We start from the raw sequence: 17990 nt of genomic DNA, 5'->3' as shown, positions 1-17990 counted from the left end.
CCCCCTGAATTACAACACTCCCGTGATAATCTTCGTGTGATTAACTGTCGAGTACGTCAAAGCATCAAAGATCAACTTGACGAAACTTTGATAAGTCAAGCTGATTAGTTTAGTGCCATGAAATCCGCCCTCTAAATTATTCTAGAAATTTTTTTCTTTTTTGAATATTCGTCATCGCCTCCTGAAGGGAAAGTCTTCCTTTAAATACTTCTTATCGTTGTAGTTTGTAACAAAATAATTGTCTTGAGCTATCTCTTGAACTATCTTGAAAACAGGTTTAGTCTTCAGCCTTCAATCTTGAACCTTCTTCTGAACTAATTGTTAATTCAAGTGCAGGCTCAATCCAACTAAGTATAAGGACTTGAACAACTACTTTGTTCCATAAACAATAAGAATACAGAGGAGTAAAAGATATTCTTTGTAACTTCTTTTCAAAAGTGTTTATTTTATTAACAGTTAAATCATTATATGGTTTAAAACAAACGCCTAAGGAATGACATGAGAAGTTTGACTAGGCGATTTTAACCAATTGATTTCAAATAAATGAGAGAGACAAATGTGTCTAAGTTAAGGAAACAATGGGTGGCTATATCATTCTCTGTTTATACTCATCATTGGTAGTAATAATTGAATGATCAAGTCTACAAAAAACATGTTAAATTTGAAATTTGACATGAAAGATATGTGATTGGCATATTTAGTCCTTGGGATTAAAATCATTAGAAGACTAGATGGTCTTGTGTTAAGTCAAACTCATTATCTTGATAAAATCCTTAAAAAAAAATCAACAAGGATGGCAATCAAGTGGCAAGAAAACCGTTAATACAAATGTACTTCTATCCAAAAATCATGGGGAGTGTATTTCTCAAGTAGGATGCACACAGATTATTGGTAATTTAATATATCTAATGAGTTGTACTAGACCAGATATTACCTTTGCGGTTAGCAAATTTAGTAGATATACAAGTAAGCCTGGTAATATGCACAAGAAGGCATGCAATTGTAAGGGTCATGAAATACCTAAGGTGTACTCGTGACCTCGGACTGCACTACACAAGATATCTTCTTGTACTTGAAGAGTATAAAGATGATAATTAGATATCAGATATTAAGTACCTTAGTCCACAAGTGGCTACATGTTCACGTTAGCCAGTGTAGTTGTCTCGTGGAAATCCTTGAAACAAGCTATGATAGCTAGATCCACGATGAAATCTAAGTTGGTAGCCTTAGACAAATGTTAGAAAAACATTGTACCTCTAATTTGTGTGCATTGTGATGGTCAAGCTAGAATTTGTAGAGTACGAAATAATGCGCATAATGGTAATTCTAGACATATACGTCGAAGACACAATACCATTAAACATTTTCTAACAAATGATGTTGTCTCGATTGATTATGTGAAGTCAAAAGACAATGTAGCATATCCGTTAACCAAATGATAAATAGAGAGTTGACTAAAAAGTTGACATGAGGAATTAGACTAGAGCCCTTGGAATAAAAGTTCAATAGCTGATACACAACCTAGCTGGCACCTAGATTTAATGGGACAACTAAATTATGAAATGAAGTGTGTCACTATGCGGGGTCTTGGACTCCCTACCACTCATTAGAATAGTGACTCTCGCACAAGGTTAGCACATTGATGCTTTAATGATTCAAATTTTTGGTTAACATGTATGAGTATGTGGGATACTCGAAAAAGAATCACGTATGTGAGAGATAAATGGGTCACTTCAAAGGAGAATTGACTGAGTTCAATTCTTTAGAAACTCTTGCAAAACCAAGAACGGTATCCTATGATAAAAAAAAAAAGTGGGCACATTTATGATAATAGAACTTGGGTTGGAAGTTTCTTGTGTGGGATATATCATCGTCTACACAAACAACAGTACATTTCAAAGACATAATGTTGTACCGGACAACCAGTAGGGTAAATATATCTTTACAAGGGAAGGTTCAAAGGATAATACCTACTTATCCTATGTAAGGATCGACCGTTGAACATATTCGTTTCGTTTTTACAATCTTGATAATCAATTTTTCATTCATGTGAGGAATTGTTGGAATTTTTTTAAAATGACATTTTAAGTTGTTATTTTATGGTAAAATATATGTAGGGCCCACTACCAATTTGGGTCGGGTCAAAGTGGATTCGGGGGTTTTCGTAGTGTGACGAAGAGATCAATATATTGTACGCTCAAAATGGATAATGGGTGAATGGGAAATTGATTCTCAAAATAAACCCATTTGGATTGGAAAACGAAGGTGGAAACGCTTTTAAGTAGCATTTGTTCCACATTGAAAAAAGAAGTGAATTTGCACCACTATATATATACAATACCCTTTTAGAGGGAGTTTGAATTTTATAGCTTAGAGGTTCTTTCTTACGCACAAGGGGGGTGCAAATCAAATTCCAAAGTGAACTTGAAAAAGGCTTGACTCGTGTATGATGCCAACACCTACGGGGGAAGTTAACAGACTCCACTTTCTGAAAAGTCAGAGTACCATTCTGGAACGTATCAATTTTGATTCTAGATTAAATATTTGTCATGAAGTTTACATGGCTAATTTTAATATCAATTTAAATGCAATGGGGTTAATGCATTTTGACCACCTCTCATGTATATACCTTGGATGTAGTAAGAGATTTTACACATAAAATTAGAAAGACTTTCTCTCTCAAAAACCTTATTTATCTTCCTCCTCAATTTCTGTATTCTAACCTAGTTTTAGTTCGACGGGCTTAGTTGTTTGAGTGCTTAAACACTAGGTCGAAACTTGTTTTATCTTAGGATACCTAGGCTACAAAACTTTTAGCACTAAAGGAATGTAGTAAACATGGTTGCAGTAGGCGCTAGGCGCTAGTCGGGCGGTAGACTAGCGCCTAGCGCCCAAGCGATCTAGGCGGCGCCTAGGCGGTTCTAGGCGGCGACCTATAAAAACAAAAAATTAATTCATGTGTGTGGGTGTATGTCATATATTATATTATATATATTATATATATCTCTCTTACTTCTCTTACTTATATAAATAAATAAATTTAAATATATATAAATATAATAATAAAATTAACAAGGCCGACTTGCTTGAGTTAACTCGACAAACTTTGCCGAGTTGGGTGAGTTAACTCGGCCAAATTCGGCCCAGTCGGCCGAGTTAGGCGCTAGGCGGCCGGTCATCTAGGCGGACGACTAGGGAGCAACTCGCATCGGTCTAGGAGCGCTTAGCGCTTAGGCGGGTGCCTAGGAGGCGTATGCGGCGATTTTTGCAACAGTGGTAGTAAATAAGGCCTTAAGGATAGTGTGGGTATCACATGACTTAAGCTTACAAACCCTTGATCCATTCGTTCCTTGTGCTTGTTATTTTTCGGGAATAATATATATATGCTTTAGTATACATAAATATCATTAAAAGTTGAAATAGCTTAGTTGTTTGGTAGTGAGTTTTTAGTGCAAAATCTCTAGGGATCAAACATTACAAATTACATTTTGTTAGGAACAAGTGTTTTTAGAAATAGGAATCCAAAAGGTAACCTAGAGAATGAACTTTATTAACTGGAAAGTAAACAAATTTGAAAAGTAGCCTAGAACAACAATCTTCGAGAAGTCAAGAAGACGAATAGTTGTAGACTCAAGAAGTGAACTTCACTTGATCGAACTATTACCATCTTCCTACTATACAAATTAAATTCTAAACCATACTTAGACCATGTACCACCCAACTTAAAAAATGAGTTAAAGATGAAGGTAAAATTTTTGTATTCATTCTTAATTAAACTCTAGTAATCCTATAATACAGGTATGAGACTTCGTGTTAGAGTTGAGTGATTTCGAAATCAATTCTCACTCTCTCACAATTAAAAATAGTAACACTCCAATTTACATGGATACTAATACAATATCAGCTCATTGTCAAATAAATGGGGGTGTAGCTCATATGGTAGAGCGCTCGCTTCGCATGCGAGAGGCACGGGGTTCGATTCCCCGCACCTCCAAGTTGATGGTTTTGTCGAATTTAAATCGGATTACTACAAAAGTGAGTTTTGTTGAGATATATAAAGAAATAATGAAACAGGAATCAGAAGGGGATGTAGCTCAGATGGTAGAGCGCTCGCTTAGCATGCGAGAGGTTCGGGGATCGATACCTCGCATCTCCAATCGCGTTTTTGCAAGGCTTTTGCGGATGCTTTATGGGTTTTACTTACTGCATTTGATATTTCTTCAAAATATTTACTCATATTGACCCAAAAAAAACAACAGAATTGTGTACAATGTATTATAGGGTAAATAATAATTAATTAAACAATAGGAGATTTTTTTCCTTTTTCAAATTTTAAACAAACCACATTGTAATTCATCATGTTGTAAAGTATCTTTTTTCGTTATAAATGTTTTATTTAAAAAAGGAAAAAAAAAACTTAAAGATGTATGAAATGGTACATATAAGTTTAACTATGTTTTTATTAGTCAAAGACCTTCTGGTCAAGTGGCATTCGGTGTCCCGATTAACACTACCACATGAATGATGGGAGTGAGATCGAGCTTCAGTGGAGTCAACTGTTGACTCTTTATGCTTCATTAGGTTGAGAAAGTAGCTATGGACGGATACTACATTGTCTTTATGCTTCATTAGGTTGAGAAAGTAGCTATGGACGGATACTACATTGTAACAGAGTCAGTAGCCAATTAATTATCGCATGATCTCTTGTTAATAGGTCACGGTCAAACCAACTCTTTCTTTTTTGCTTATTTTCATAGTAATTTTTTATTACTTTTAAATTTATTTTTTTTTTGTGTTTAATAGTACTTTTAATATGGTTTCTAAATATATAATTGGATTAAAAATTAGTTCAGTCAAGCCTCGTTAAACGAAAATTGGATTAAAAATTAGTTCAGTCAAGCCTCGTTAAACGAACCAGACAACCATTTTGGGACGGAGGTAGTATAATATAAACAAAAATGCTTTGAAATTGGGACGGAGGTAGTATAATATAAACAAAAATGCTTTGAAAATATTAATAAAAAAACGCATGCCCATAGGATACATTTAGTAATTGGAGAAATTTTAAAAATATAATTGAAGAAATAAAAAAATTGGAAAAAGGAAATTAAAAAAAAAACAACTAAAAAATTAGAAAAATGAAAAACATAGGAATAAAGTAACTAGGCTCTTAATTTGGCAAACCTAATAGTTAACTAAACATTTAGTAATTGGAGAAATTTTAAAAATATAATTGAAGAAATAAAAAAATTGGAAAAAGGAAATTAAAAAAAAAACAACTAAAAAATTAGAAAAATGAAAAACATAGGAATAAAGTAACTAGGCTCTTAATTTGGCAAACCTAATAGTTAACTACACATTTAGTAATTGGAGAAATTTTAAAAATATAATTGAAGAAATAAAAAAATTGGAAAAAGGAAATTAAAAAAAAAACAACTAAAAAATTAGAAAAATGAAAAACATAGGAATAAAGTAACTAGGCTCTTAATTTGGCAAACCTAATAGTTAACTACACATTTAGTAATTGGAGAAATTTTAAAAATATAATTGAAGAAATAAAAAAATTGGAAAAAGGAAATTAAAAAAAAAAACAACTAAAAAATTAGAAAAATGAAAAACATAGGAATAAAGTAACTCGGCTCTTAATTTGGCCAACTTAATAGTTAACTACTACTATATACGGTTCAAAGTTCGAAAATACTCTAATTCTTTATTTTTCGATTATTATAGTAGGCCATAAAAGGTTTAATTGAATTCTCATTCATGTTCACTTTAATTTGGTGGTAAATTTTATTTTATGAGAATAGTGTCTACTGATTGGATAAATGAATAAATATATACGAATATTATGGGGTATCACTCATTTAAAACTTATATAAATCGCATTTTACATGATAAATTAAATTATGTTTTCATTTTTTTTTCTCATTTTCTCTTATGATCATTATTTCGAGATTTTATGGGTTTAGTCTTGTAAAGAAGCACGGAAGAATAATAGTTAATGCACTCAATTCTTGACACTAGTTGGGAATGATAAGTATGTCCTCAACATCCTCTAGATTTTCCTTTAAAAAAAAAAAGAAAAAAGAAACTCCACGACGCATGACAAAACCTTGGAAAAGGAAATGATAAGTAGGATTTCTTGATCATCTTTTGAGGTTGGCCATAGGTAAGCGTTACTCTATGGCTTGCTTGATATGATGGAGACCTTGTTTGATTTTTTAGGTTGTACATTCTCTTAGAGACTTGTTGATTTTAATGCTAGTATTCGACGGTAGACCAAAACCTTGTTTGATGATTTTAATGCTAAATAAATAAATATATAGTAAATAAATATTTGGGTACGAAGATTTACATCTCTACGTGGATCTTAATAAGGGGAAGGAGAAAGAATCATCTCGAATGGGATGAAGGATGAGAAATTACCATTAGAACCCTTTTTCTAACCGTCTACTAATAGCTAGAATTTTCAACAAAAAACTAAATTGTGTAAACCATCAAAGTCGATGAGTAAATTGTGCACAAAAAGTCATTTAGTACTACATTGGGTAAAACCACTATAGTCGAGAACTATATTGAGTATTAACTCTCCTCATAAAATATTGAGATTCTTCCTTCTAAAACCTAGGCTTCAAAGGTTTTTTATGTAAAAAAAAATTGCAAAAGATATGAGATGGCATAAAGAAAGAAGAATTGATGATGGTGAATATTTGCGTCATTCGGGCGATTCTAAGGCTTAGAAAGATTTTGATTAAGAGTTTCCATGGTTTGCTAATGAAGCACAAAATGTTAGGCTTGAAGTTCCCCTTTGAAGTTATCTGGTGAAGCCAACTACATGAAGTAAGTGACAATCCATTTGGAAAACATCCAAACAAAAGAAAAAGGAAACGAAATCCTGAAGACCTTAATTGGTGCAAAAAGAGTATCTTCTTCAAGCTTCCTTATTGGAAAATAGTTGAAATTGAGGCACAATCTTGATGTTATGCATATTGAGAAAAACATATGTAATAATATCACTAGAACTTTGCTAAATACTGATAGAAAAAATAAGGATACTTTGAAAGAAGACAAGATTTAGATGATATGAATTTTTGTTAAGAAATGAGATGGATCATATGAAGTTCGACATCAATGTTATATGTTAATAAGAGAAGAGATATTGGAATTTGTAGAATTTTTGAAGTCTATTAAGTTTTCAGATGGTTATGCTTCTAATATCTCTAGATGTGCAAATCTCGATGGTAAACTTACGGGTTTAAAAAGCCATGATTGTCATGTTTTATTACAAAGAATATTACCTGTTGGAGTGTGTGGAAACTTAGAAAAATAAGTTACCACTGTGTTATCTAAGTTAGGTGATTTCTTTAGGAAGTTGTGTTGTAAGACCTTAAAGCTGGCAGATTTAGAGGTGCTACGCAATGGTATTGGTATCATACTTTGTAAGTTAGAGATGATTTATTCATCGACTTTCTTTGATGTCATTGTACATCTATCAATTTACCTCCCACAAGAAGTTGGCCTAGGTGGACCAGTGCCATTTAGATGGATGTTTATGATTGAAAGGCGATACTTCATATAATAATTTCATTAACTCTCGATTTAATTTACCAACACTTATACTATTGTAATATAATCTAAAAACTTTATTCTTGTTGTAGGTTCTTAGGCTCACTTAAATATTATGTGAGAAATAAAGATCATCCTGAAGGCTCAATTGTTGGGGATTATGTTGCAAGTGAATGCTTAACTTTTTTTTTTCTCTATACTTTGATGGAGTAGAGACCTATTTCAACAAATGAGATAGAAATAATGATAAACAAGAAACACATGGTGAGTTGTCAATTTCTTCACATAAGGTTCGTCTATTCGGTGCTTGGAAATATGAAAAATTGACTAAGGAAGAACTTGATAATGCTGAATGGTTTGTTGAGCAATTGCGATGAAGTTGAATCATATATTTAGTATGTTTTCTACATATAAGATCAAATAATTGAATTTAAAATTTAAAGTTATTCCATTTTAGTTAATATTTTCTTAATCTTTCCCATATTCGTAGTGAACACATTGGTTTACTTGAGATGGAAAGTTTGTCCAATATAAATGAAAGACATAAGAAAGAGTTCTCAATGTGGTTTACGGGGAAGGTTAGTGTTAGTGTAACATTAACTTTATTAAAAGAAATACCTAAAATATGTTTTATTCTTGTTATTGATATTTTTAAATTAAATTGCTAGGTATTCCAATTACATAATGCACATGCAACTAAAGTTATGGATGACTTGTACTCATTAGCTTGTGGACCTAAAGTGTGTGTTCAAAAATATACATCTTGCATAGTTAATGGAGTTAGATTTCATACAAAAGATCGTGATAGTCGTCATAAAACTCAAAGTTGTGGAATTTATGTGCAAGGAAATCATGGAGATTAATGGATTGATTTTTATGGTGTGCTAAATGATATAATTGAGTTGGAATACATTAAAGGTTATTGCATTTTTATTTTTAAATGTGATTGGTTTGGTATTGGAAAAAGGTCATGCATTCAACATGATGGGATCTTAACTAGTATTAAAGTTTCAAGCTTTTGGTATAAAAATGATCCATATGTTTTAGCCTCTCAAGCAAAGCAAGTCTTCTACCTAACTGATCAAAAGCTGGGATTAAATTGGCAAAGTTATCCAGCAATTTCAACATAGACATATTTATGATGAAAATGAGGCTGAAAGTATACCTGAGGATAACAATAACACACTTGATAATAATGATGTTTATCCAGACAATGAGATGGTATCTAGCAATGGCGTAGCTGTGGAAATATCTGATGGCATTTCTACATGCTTGCATATAGTAGGTGTTGAATCAAACATTGTGGAAGTTATTACTTATGCAATCCAAAAGAATTGAAGCAGAAGGAAATTTTGTAATATCAGATGATGAAGATGAATCTCCTATTGAGTATGATAGTAATGAGGAAGAAATGAATGATGATTCGGATGAAACTGGAGATTCATAAGTAATTTTGTTTTCTCAAAGTATGTTAATTAAATAGTATGGATTGGCATATTAAAAAAATAACAAACCATTACTTTAGCTAATTACTTAGCTTTTTTTTTTTTTTTTTTTTTAATGTTTGCAATTTATGAAATGACACCAGGTCAATTTAAAAAAAGCAACAGGTTTTCATCAAGTGTTGAAGTCACTAATAGGATTTCACTCACCACTAATACTGAAGTGATTGGTTCTACTTCTCCATTGCTTCTTTGTCTACTCTTTTCACAATATCGTTCACCAGGAGGAAGTTGTTATTAAAGACCGAATTGTTCCGGGATTTCCATATATTCCATAAGATATAGGGGAATATAATCTTGCAATTGATCCCTCGACCACACCTCTGATTGCTCGAACAAGCCTTCTCCATCCAGATAGCAATAGGGAGATGAAAGCTTGACACAAACTCGGCCGGAGGTGAAGTTGCATCCCAGCAGGTAGTTGCAAACTCCCACCCTCTGAAGAGGTGATCCAAGGTTTCTTCTTCCGCTCTACACCTTGGACAAACTACAACATCTGTTAGTTCTAGACGTCTTTTTTCCGCGTTGATCAGCAGTCCGTTAGCAGCAATTTTCTAGATGAAGAGTTTAACTTTCTCCACGTATGGGATCTTCTAACTCCATGCATGAGAGACCTCCATACCATCATAACCTGTAATGAAAGAGAATGCCGAAGAAATTGAAACCAAACCAGAATTGGAATGAGCCCAAGTTAGTTTGTCTACTTGATTAATGGTGACTGATAAGGGCACTACACGGATGTCATTGACAACATCAATTGGCAGAATATTGTTTAGAGCCAGAAAATCCCAGTTTCTTTGGTCGTTGATGAACGTACTCACTTTGGTAGCTTCATTGACCATCACATCCGTATCATTGGTAGTGGAAATAAGAGGGCCCTCTCTGGCCCACCAATCATGCCAAAAGTTGATGGATTCCCCATCACAAACTCTCCACTTGAGCCCTTTTGCTAGAATATTTCTACCTTTAAGAATACTACTCCAACCCCACGAACTATTCGTACAGGCTAGAAGCTTGAGAAAGTCAACCTCTTAGACATATTTATCTCGGAGAACTTTGACCCAGAGCTTATCTTGGTTTGCGAGGAGTTGCCATGCCATTTTTGTGAGAAACACCACATTGAAGTCACAGGTCTTTCTAAGCCCTAAGCCACCAACGTCACGAGGCCTACAAATGTTTGACCAGTTGACCGTGTGGATTTTCCTTGAGTTGTCATCGTGACCTCACAGGAAATTTCTACAAACTCTGTCAATATTGTTACAAGTACTTACTGGGATTGATAGGGACTGCATGGTATAGGTTGAAACCGATGCAATAGAAGACTGAGCCAAAATTCGCCTACCCGCCATGCTAAGCGTACTAGCTTTCCATGTTGACAACTGTTTTCTCATTATTTCCACCACAAACAAAAAAGGGTGACGAGAGACACGCTTTTGGAGCATTGGCATACCTAGGTAAGTCCCCAGGTTGGCTGAGGTTGGAATATTCATTTTTTCTCCCATCCGATTTCTAAGACATGCATTCAAGTTAGGAGAACGGTAAATAAGGGACTTAGAAAGATTTACCTTGACTCGAGGCTCCGCTAAAAGTGTTGAGACGACCAATCATGGTCTTGGCTTGATGTTCTTCCCCGAAGAGCATGAGGTCATCAACAAAGAAGAGATGAGAGATGGCAATCCCTCCTCTAGAGATCTTGATTGGTTTCTAGCTACCTGCAACAACTTTACTTTGAATGTCATAAGCAAGCCTTTCCATTACGAGATTAAAGAGGTAGGGAGTCTCCTTGACGGAGACCACGCCCCGGCCTAAAGGCTGGGAGACACCCCCATTCCAAAGGATAGAGATATCACTTTCACGAAGAGAAAAGAGTAAAAGATCAACAATAGGCCTTGGAAAACCGAAGCCCTCCAACGTATCCTCTAGGAAAGACCAAGAAACACTATCATAAGCTTTGTGAATGTTAATCTTCACAATCATAATACCCTTCTTACCCTTCTTGGTGTTCATGGTATGGACTACCTCCTGAGTTAAAATCACATTATCCATTGTAGAGCGACCCGGAAGAAAGCTATTTTGATGGGGCCCAATAAGATTACACATAATAGGTCTTAATCTGTTGACCAGGACCTTCGAGATCACTTTGAAGGCCATATTTAGGAGAGTGATCGATTTAAAGTCCGTAGCTGACTTTGAGACCTCCTTCTTTGGAATGAGGGTCATGAAGGCCTTGAGCAGGGATTTATTGACAGTACTGCTTTCCAGAGCCTAGTTGACCATATTCGTCAGAGTCGAACCAATTGATATCTACTATTTTGTACAATAATTCACCCCTTATTTTAGTTGTTTTGATGTTTATTTTCTTTATCCTAATGAAATTGAGAATTGTTTGTGTGCTATATTGTCCCAAGGGTTAAATTATCCACAAGGAGCAGCAAAGGAAGAGTTTTGGAACATTTTGGACAAGTTTTAGAAGCAAAGGAAATTACCTAATCACAAAAGGAAACAAAATAAGAATTGGAAAAGAATTGGAAGTTGCCTAATGGGCCAAGGCCCATCTTTCTCCTATATATTCTACATATTCTCTACAATTTAAGAGGTTCCCTTACAGAGTTCTGAACCCTAGTTTTAGTTTATTTTTCCCCATCTCTTTATATTTCCCTAGCATAGTTTAGATTAGATTATTTAATTTCAAGCTTGGAATCTTGGATTGAAGTTGGATTTGTTCTTTATCAGTTAAATTCTCTTATTCTTTTATTTACTTTCTTCTCAGATTTCTTGCAATGTTTATGGTTATTCATTATTGCTTTGCTTTGTTTACTCCAATCATGCGTGAGTAATTCGCCTATGGGTTTGGATTAGGGATCCATTGTTAATCTTGATGTTCAATTTATGATTATTGCATAAAGGGATTGAATCTTTTACCTAGGGTTTATGTTGATTTGGGGGTTTCTTTCTACTTGTTATTGATTGATGGCCACAATTAATTGCTAGTTTAGGAGAGGGATTCATTACAACGAAAGTTGGATGGAGACCTCGAGCCTTACCAATTTCAACCTAATTTTTCTACTATGAGAATAGGGGTAATTTTGGGGGCTTACAATGCTTAAGTGTTTAAGGTTATAATTGATGCATCACGACAGTGGGGCAATTATAACCTAATTCGGCTTATTGATTACGAAAGTAGCTAAATTGAATTCTTATGTGCATTGCCCATAAATCCCTAGGTTAATTATTCTTTCCCTAATTCTGAGTTGTTTGGAAGATCAAGAGTATAATCCACCTAATCTGGCCCATTCCCTTATCATACAGTTTACTCCTTAGTCAATTGCTTTCTTTTATTTTCCATCATTCAGTTATTAGTTGCTTGGATTCTAGTTGATTCACATACTCTAGTGCCTAGTGACATGACTATTTTCGCAGTCTAGAGTGAGATGATTTGCCAAAAGATATTTGTATGATAAAACGGAAAGTCTGTGACTCCCCGAGTGTCGGTCTCGAAGGAGGGACGTGGAGGTGTGTCAAGTGTTCGGGAGTTTACTTGATTGGATCGTGCATAGGATTCGAGTGTGGTGAAGGGTGGATTTGTGAGTGAGAGTAATTCATTTGGTTGGTTTGAGTGCAAGAGAGTAGTAAAGTAAAAAGGATTTTGTGAATATGTAAAACGGGTAAGGAGTGGATAGTGTTCATGAATATTGCATAGTGTAGTGTCTAAGGTCATGGATTAGGATTGCTAGGATATTGGCTTTTCAAGAGTGTGTTGTCTTAGTCCTTTTCCACCTTTGTGTACTAAGGCTTCTTTGACTTAGGAGTGCCTTCAAGCATCCAAAGTTCTAAGAGGAATTTCATCAAACACTTAAGCTACACATTATCCTACTATTCTTAAGAAGTCCATAGGAACTATGATTGTGTCAAGCTTCAAATCCTAACTCTAATCAAAGACATGAAAGAGTCAAGAGCTCAATCTCTCATCTAGATTGGCCAAATCCAAACAAGATCTCATCAAAACAACAATCAATAGACAAGAATAGATAATCCATCAACACAAACACATAGATCCAAGTTATAGAGATAAGATCATCACACAAGCAATATTCAATCACACAATCCAAATCTCTAGACTAAACTAGCTACTCATAATATGAAATTCAAGCAAAAGCTAATTTAATCCAAGAACAAGATAGCTAAAATTATAGAAATGAAATAGAAGTCACCTAGAGAGAAGAAGATCTTCAATCCAAGCTTGTTGTCTTGCTACAATGGAGATTGATCAAATCTAAAAAAACTAAGAAAAATGGAGAAAGTTCTCCAAAGGAAAAACTAAGAAAATGAAAACTAATTTTCTGGGAACCTCTTCTGAAAATTCATCAAAGGGGTTTAAATAGTCTCCGAAATGACAACCCTAGCTGAAATTCGCGCATCACCGTCTCCACGCCATCCACACGCGTGTAAGCGTGCGTGGGAGGCTACTGGAAAGTTTTCACGCACGCTTACACGCGTGTGACCATCCAGTTGGGTCCTCCGGGGCTCTGTTCTTGCTTGGTTCGCTCTTTAAGCTCAACTTTTGCTCCTATTTGCTCCCGGGGCTCCTGTTTCACTTCTTTTAAGCTAAAAGTAGCTTCTGTGCATCAGTTAGTGATTTTTAAGCATTTATGAACATAATTTACCAAGTAAGGATGCTATAGACGCGATAAAACACTCTAAAATGTGCCTAAAATAAGGGTATCTCGGAGTCTTATCAAATTTTCCACACTTTGTTTCTTACTTGTCCTCAAGCAAGACATTCTTCTATCTAAGCAAATAAGTCTCTAAGATACTCTCTCGTGCAAAACAAAGCTTTTGGCAAGTCAAAATGATGGGTGTCTAAGACTGTTGAAACGGGAGAAATCATTTGTGTTATCTACAAAGGATTTTGGTCAGATGTCAGCAACTTAAGAAATATTTTCGAGAAATAAAACCTTTCGTAGATAAACAAGTAAAACAAAGGATCACACTCCTCGCACCATACGCAAGCATACATTTCCGAAGTTTTGGTTCACCTTCTATTTAAATAGGGCCTCTAGCCAATCCCACTAGTGGGAACGATGTGCACTAGCTAATCAACTTTCCATCCTTATACGCCAAAGCCCAACGTAAATGTAAATGAGGGCAGGGGCATGGATCACTCACCGCTTTTGGCTTAGCGCGGTCCCTCTTTCTTCTCACTTCCTAGGATAACGTCATCGAGCCACCCGACTTCACATGGAGCTCCATGCTTTTTCGAAGGTCAGTGCAATGGGTACTCGAATCCTAGCGAAGCGGCACACCTCAGCTCTATTTTCTCAATTCTTGGGATCTTTTTATGTGAACAACCGACTCCAGATAAAGCTTTTTGCTTACCGAAGACTATGGTTTGGACACAACCCAACGAATTGGCTTCCCTCAATTTTAAACTCTTGGTGATTGGCCTTTTGCCTTTTCGACTTCTCCTCATGTCAACCCCTCATGCCTTTTTCTATTTATGATCAAGGGTTTTGTTTTCTCGTTAAGCTTACCATCAGGCTCACCTTTTGCCCCATGCCCTACCAAGGTTAGTTCAATTCCGGGCTTTGCTAGTTTTATCTTTCTCAAATTAAAAAGTGCACACTCCCACTTCGAGAGATCCTTGACTAAGGTCCTACGTAAATAAGAGGTGAACATCATGCAAGCAGACAAGAATATAAACTTATTTGGCTCTAAACACTCTCATGGGTGCGAAAAGTAACTTCCTCAAAGATATTTCGAGAGTAAAAATTTTTGGGCATCCAGTCAAAATTCTCTCTAGATAACACAAATAATAACTCTCTTTTCAAAGCTGCAAATGAACCCGCTTATCATTCCCAAGAGCTTCTAACTTCTAATACTAAGCATGTAAGCATGTAAAGCACGAAGTGCATCCTTTCCACACTTTAAAGCAAACATCGTCCTCGATGTTTCCATACGGTACAGGATAAAGGAACGAAATAGGGATACTAAGGATAGAAAAATAAAAATCCCTTTCCACACTTTGGAAATTGCTCTGGGATATAGGGTATGCATCAAACGATCCTAATAAACATGGTAAACTTCAAATATACGCATACACAAAGCTATAAAGAAAACATTTCCACACTTTAAAGATCAAAACGGGGCTTAAAATTAGAAAAGGGATAAGAGGATAAACCAAGTATGCATCCCTCTTTCCACACTTTAGCTTCCAGCATAGGCCTGCTCCCGTTATAAATGTTCTATAAGAAATGGAGACATAACACACGAAAGGGTTTTCGGAGTACTATTCAATTATTGTAAGCTGATAGAAATATAAAAGCAATAAAATAAAATAAAAAAGAAACTTAGATAATAAAGCATATAATTAAACAGAATTATTCGAATAGTAATGCTATAAGTGAAGCAGTTATAAAGTAAATATCATAAAGCATGAAAGATAAGTAAAGCAAAGTAAAAGAAATAAAGGAAATAAAAGTCGGAACCCCGCGCATAGGGATCCTAATGTTCAGATGGGGCTATCAACCATAGTAACCAAAGTCAAGGAACTCAGTATCAAATGTCAATAGGTCAGGATCGAGAACAATCGAAGGAAGGCATCAGTCGTCACCCAAGGGCTGGGATTGCCTATCGAATCTAGCTTCAAGAGCAGCAATTCTCCTATCATTTTCCTCCACCGCCCTTCTCATGCGGTTGAGGTCTTCGGTGTGAACATCTTGTCTTGCAGAGATGGATGTAAAATGGCCTTCTTGCCATGTTCGCTGCTCACGTCAGTAGTTCATTTGTTCATCATGGAGCTGCCTGTGAAAAGTCTGCGTCGTGTCCCAATCCATGGGAGTAGGGTCATGCTCCTGTGCTGCAACATCCTCCTCGTTCTCTTCCTCATCCTCATCATCATCATCATCAGAAGCCTCTAGATCAGGTGCATCGTCACCTCCAAGCTTTAATTCTGCGGCAAAGAACTCACCCACGGAGAAAGAAATTGTGCAACCTTCAGCTCTTTCTCCCATCAACCGGTCCAATAGGCCCAACCCGAAGCACAGTCTAGTAACGAAATGACCGATAAACACTGTTTGAACCTTAGGCTTTTGCTGGGTTTGGAGCCACTTTCTAGCTTGAACGCCCATGTTGATGCCAACCTCATTCTCTATGCACCACATGTAAAACAAATCCTGCTTGTATACCTTGTTGCGATTTGTGGTTCTGCCTGAGAGATTTATAGCAAAAGGCTAATCTGATAGCCTTTAAAGCATTGCGGTTGATGAGGTTTGCCTTTAAGTTTGATGAGTTGTATGGGGCATTGTCGGTGATGCTCCTCCAATACTGCCTAGCTACTGCCTCTGAATCAAAATCCTCCTTAAAGTCCCTGAAATATGGCATAGACACGCTCACGGCATCATGGAATCCGAGCGTAACACCCAAAGTGTTGACTGACATGCTATAGCGGTTTCCGAATAGTGTGAACGAAATGGATTCTCTTGCATCATTGACCTCCTTTCGAATTTCTAAGGTTGCTAAAAATTCATAAGTGATAGGTGCATAGGTAGGTCCTCTCCACTCAAACAAATGGCGGAGCTGTGGGTGCCTGAGAAGCCCGTTTACTTCGTCCAAACAACCGAATTCTCTTAAAACATTGTCGTCAAAGTGACGGCCAACGGAAAGCTGCTTCCCTTTATAGTTATCCACTGTTGTAAGTTGGATGGGTGTCAAGTGTCGTAATGACCTTGACCCCGGCTCCTGGGTAGCCTGTTGAACTGTAGCTTGCTGTCGTGTCCTCGACCGACTCGATTCACCATGATCATGCTTTGATTTCTTTGCGATTTCCTTTGAGCGTCCCATCCTGCAAATTGTACAGATTAACATTCATGGTAATTGGTTTTGAATAATTATTTCTCAAATAAGTCACCATTGTAATTGTGTAAAATTCCTTGTTAAGATAATGGATTTCAAACATATAGGGCTAAGAATTTTCGAAAATTTCGCCATAGTTTCCCCTATATTTTGGACAATTCTAGCATAAGAATATCAACAATATCATTCCATTATCACACACATGCAAAAATTTATCATAAGATATATCAATTTGATAGTCAAGTAAGAAGTCAACTATAAAAGTCAAGAAATTCAAAAAGTCAACTTCATCTTCTTCCCCAAAATTCAAAATTCGGGTTTGAAATTGAATATTCAATTTGGGCAATGTAGCATGTGAAAAGTCAAATTGATGGCATATAATAGTTCTATAACAAGTTTACACATCAATTCAAGCATCAATTTCATAATTTAAACAAGAAATCTAACAAACCCATTTGTTCATCAATGGTGTTCACACTTGAAGCTCAAAAATACATAACAATCCATCAATGTAACCATCAATAATGAAAGAAAACATCAAAGGATAGTTCTATAAAGCATTATAAACCAATTTAAACATTCAAAACATTCAAAATCATGCAAGGGAATGTAGAACAAATTTCTCATTCAAGTTCTTCCAAACTCATGAATATTCAAGGTTAAATAGTTAAAAAGATGAGAAATTACCTTGATGTTGATGGTTTTGATCTTCTTTGAAGGTAAAAAGTAAAAGATGTGTTCAAACCTTGAGTTTGGGTTCTTCCTTGCGTGGAGAAGAGAAGAAAAATAGGGATTTTGGAGCAAAATGGCGTGGGGGATCCGAATGAGGGTTTTAATTCCGTAGGAGGCTTTTACGCCGGTCACACTCGTGTGACCGTGCGTGGGAGCTCTTTGTCTCGCTCCCACGCATGGCTACACGCGTGTGAGCGTGCGTGGGAAGCTACTGCTTCGTTCCCACGCATGGATACACACGTGTGAGCTCACGTGGCAGTCCTCTGCATTGTTTTCTTCCGGCTTTGGTCTTTCCCTTCATACCTAAGTCCAAAATGAGCCTTTCCAAAGCAATTTTTA

At 35.9% G+C, this 17990-nt stretch overlaps 2 non-coding genes across 2 annotated transcripts; both read left to right on the top strand.

Moving 5' to 3' along the window:
* Positions 1–3921: 3921 nt before the first annotated feature.
* On the top strand, positions 3922–3994 carry TRNAA-CGC. The gene has a single exon. It is a non-coding gene; the product is annotated as a tRNA-Ala (tRNA).
* An 89-nt stretch (positions 3995–4083) lies between these two features.
* On the top strand, positions 4084–4156 carry TRNAA-AGC. The gene has a single exon. It is a non-coding gene; the product is annotated as a tRNA-Ala (tRNA).
* Positions 4157–17990: the final 13834 nt, after the last annotated feature.

Source organism: Ipomoea triloba, chromosome 5 (genome assembly GCF_003576645.1).
Source record: "Ipomoea triloba cultivar NCNSP0323 chromosome 5, ASM357664v1".
Taxonomy (NCBI): Eukaryota; Viridiplantae; Streptophyta; class Magnoliopsida; order Solanales; family Convolvulaceae; genus Ipomoea; species Ipomoea triloba.
Note: the sequence above shows the minus strand (reverse complement) of the source record. Positions and strands in the feature narration are given on the sequence as shown.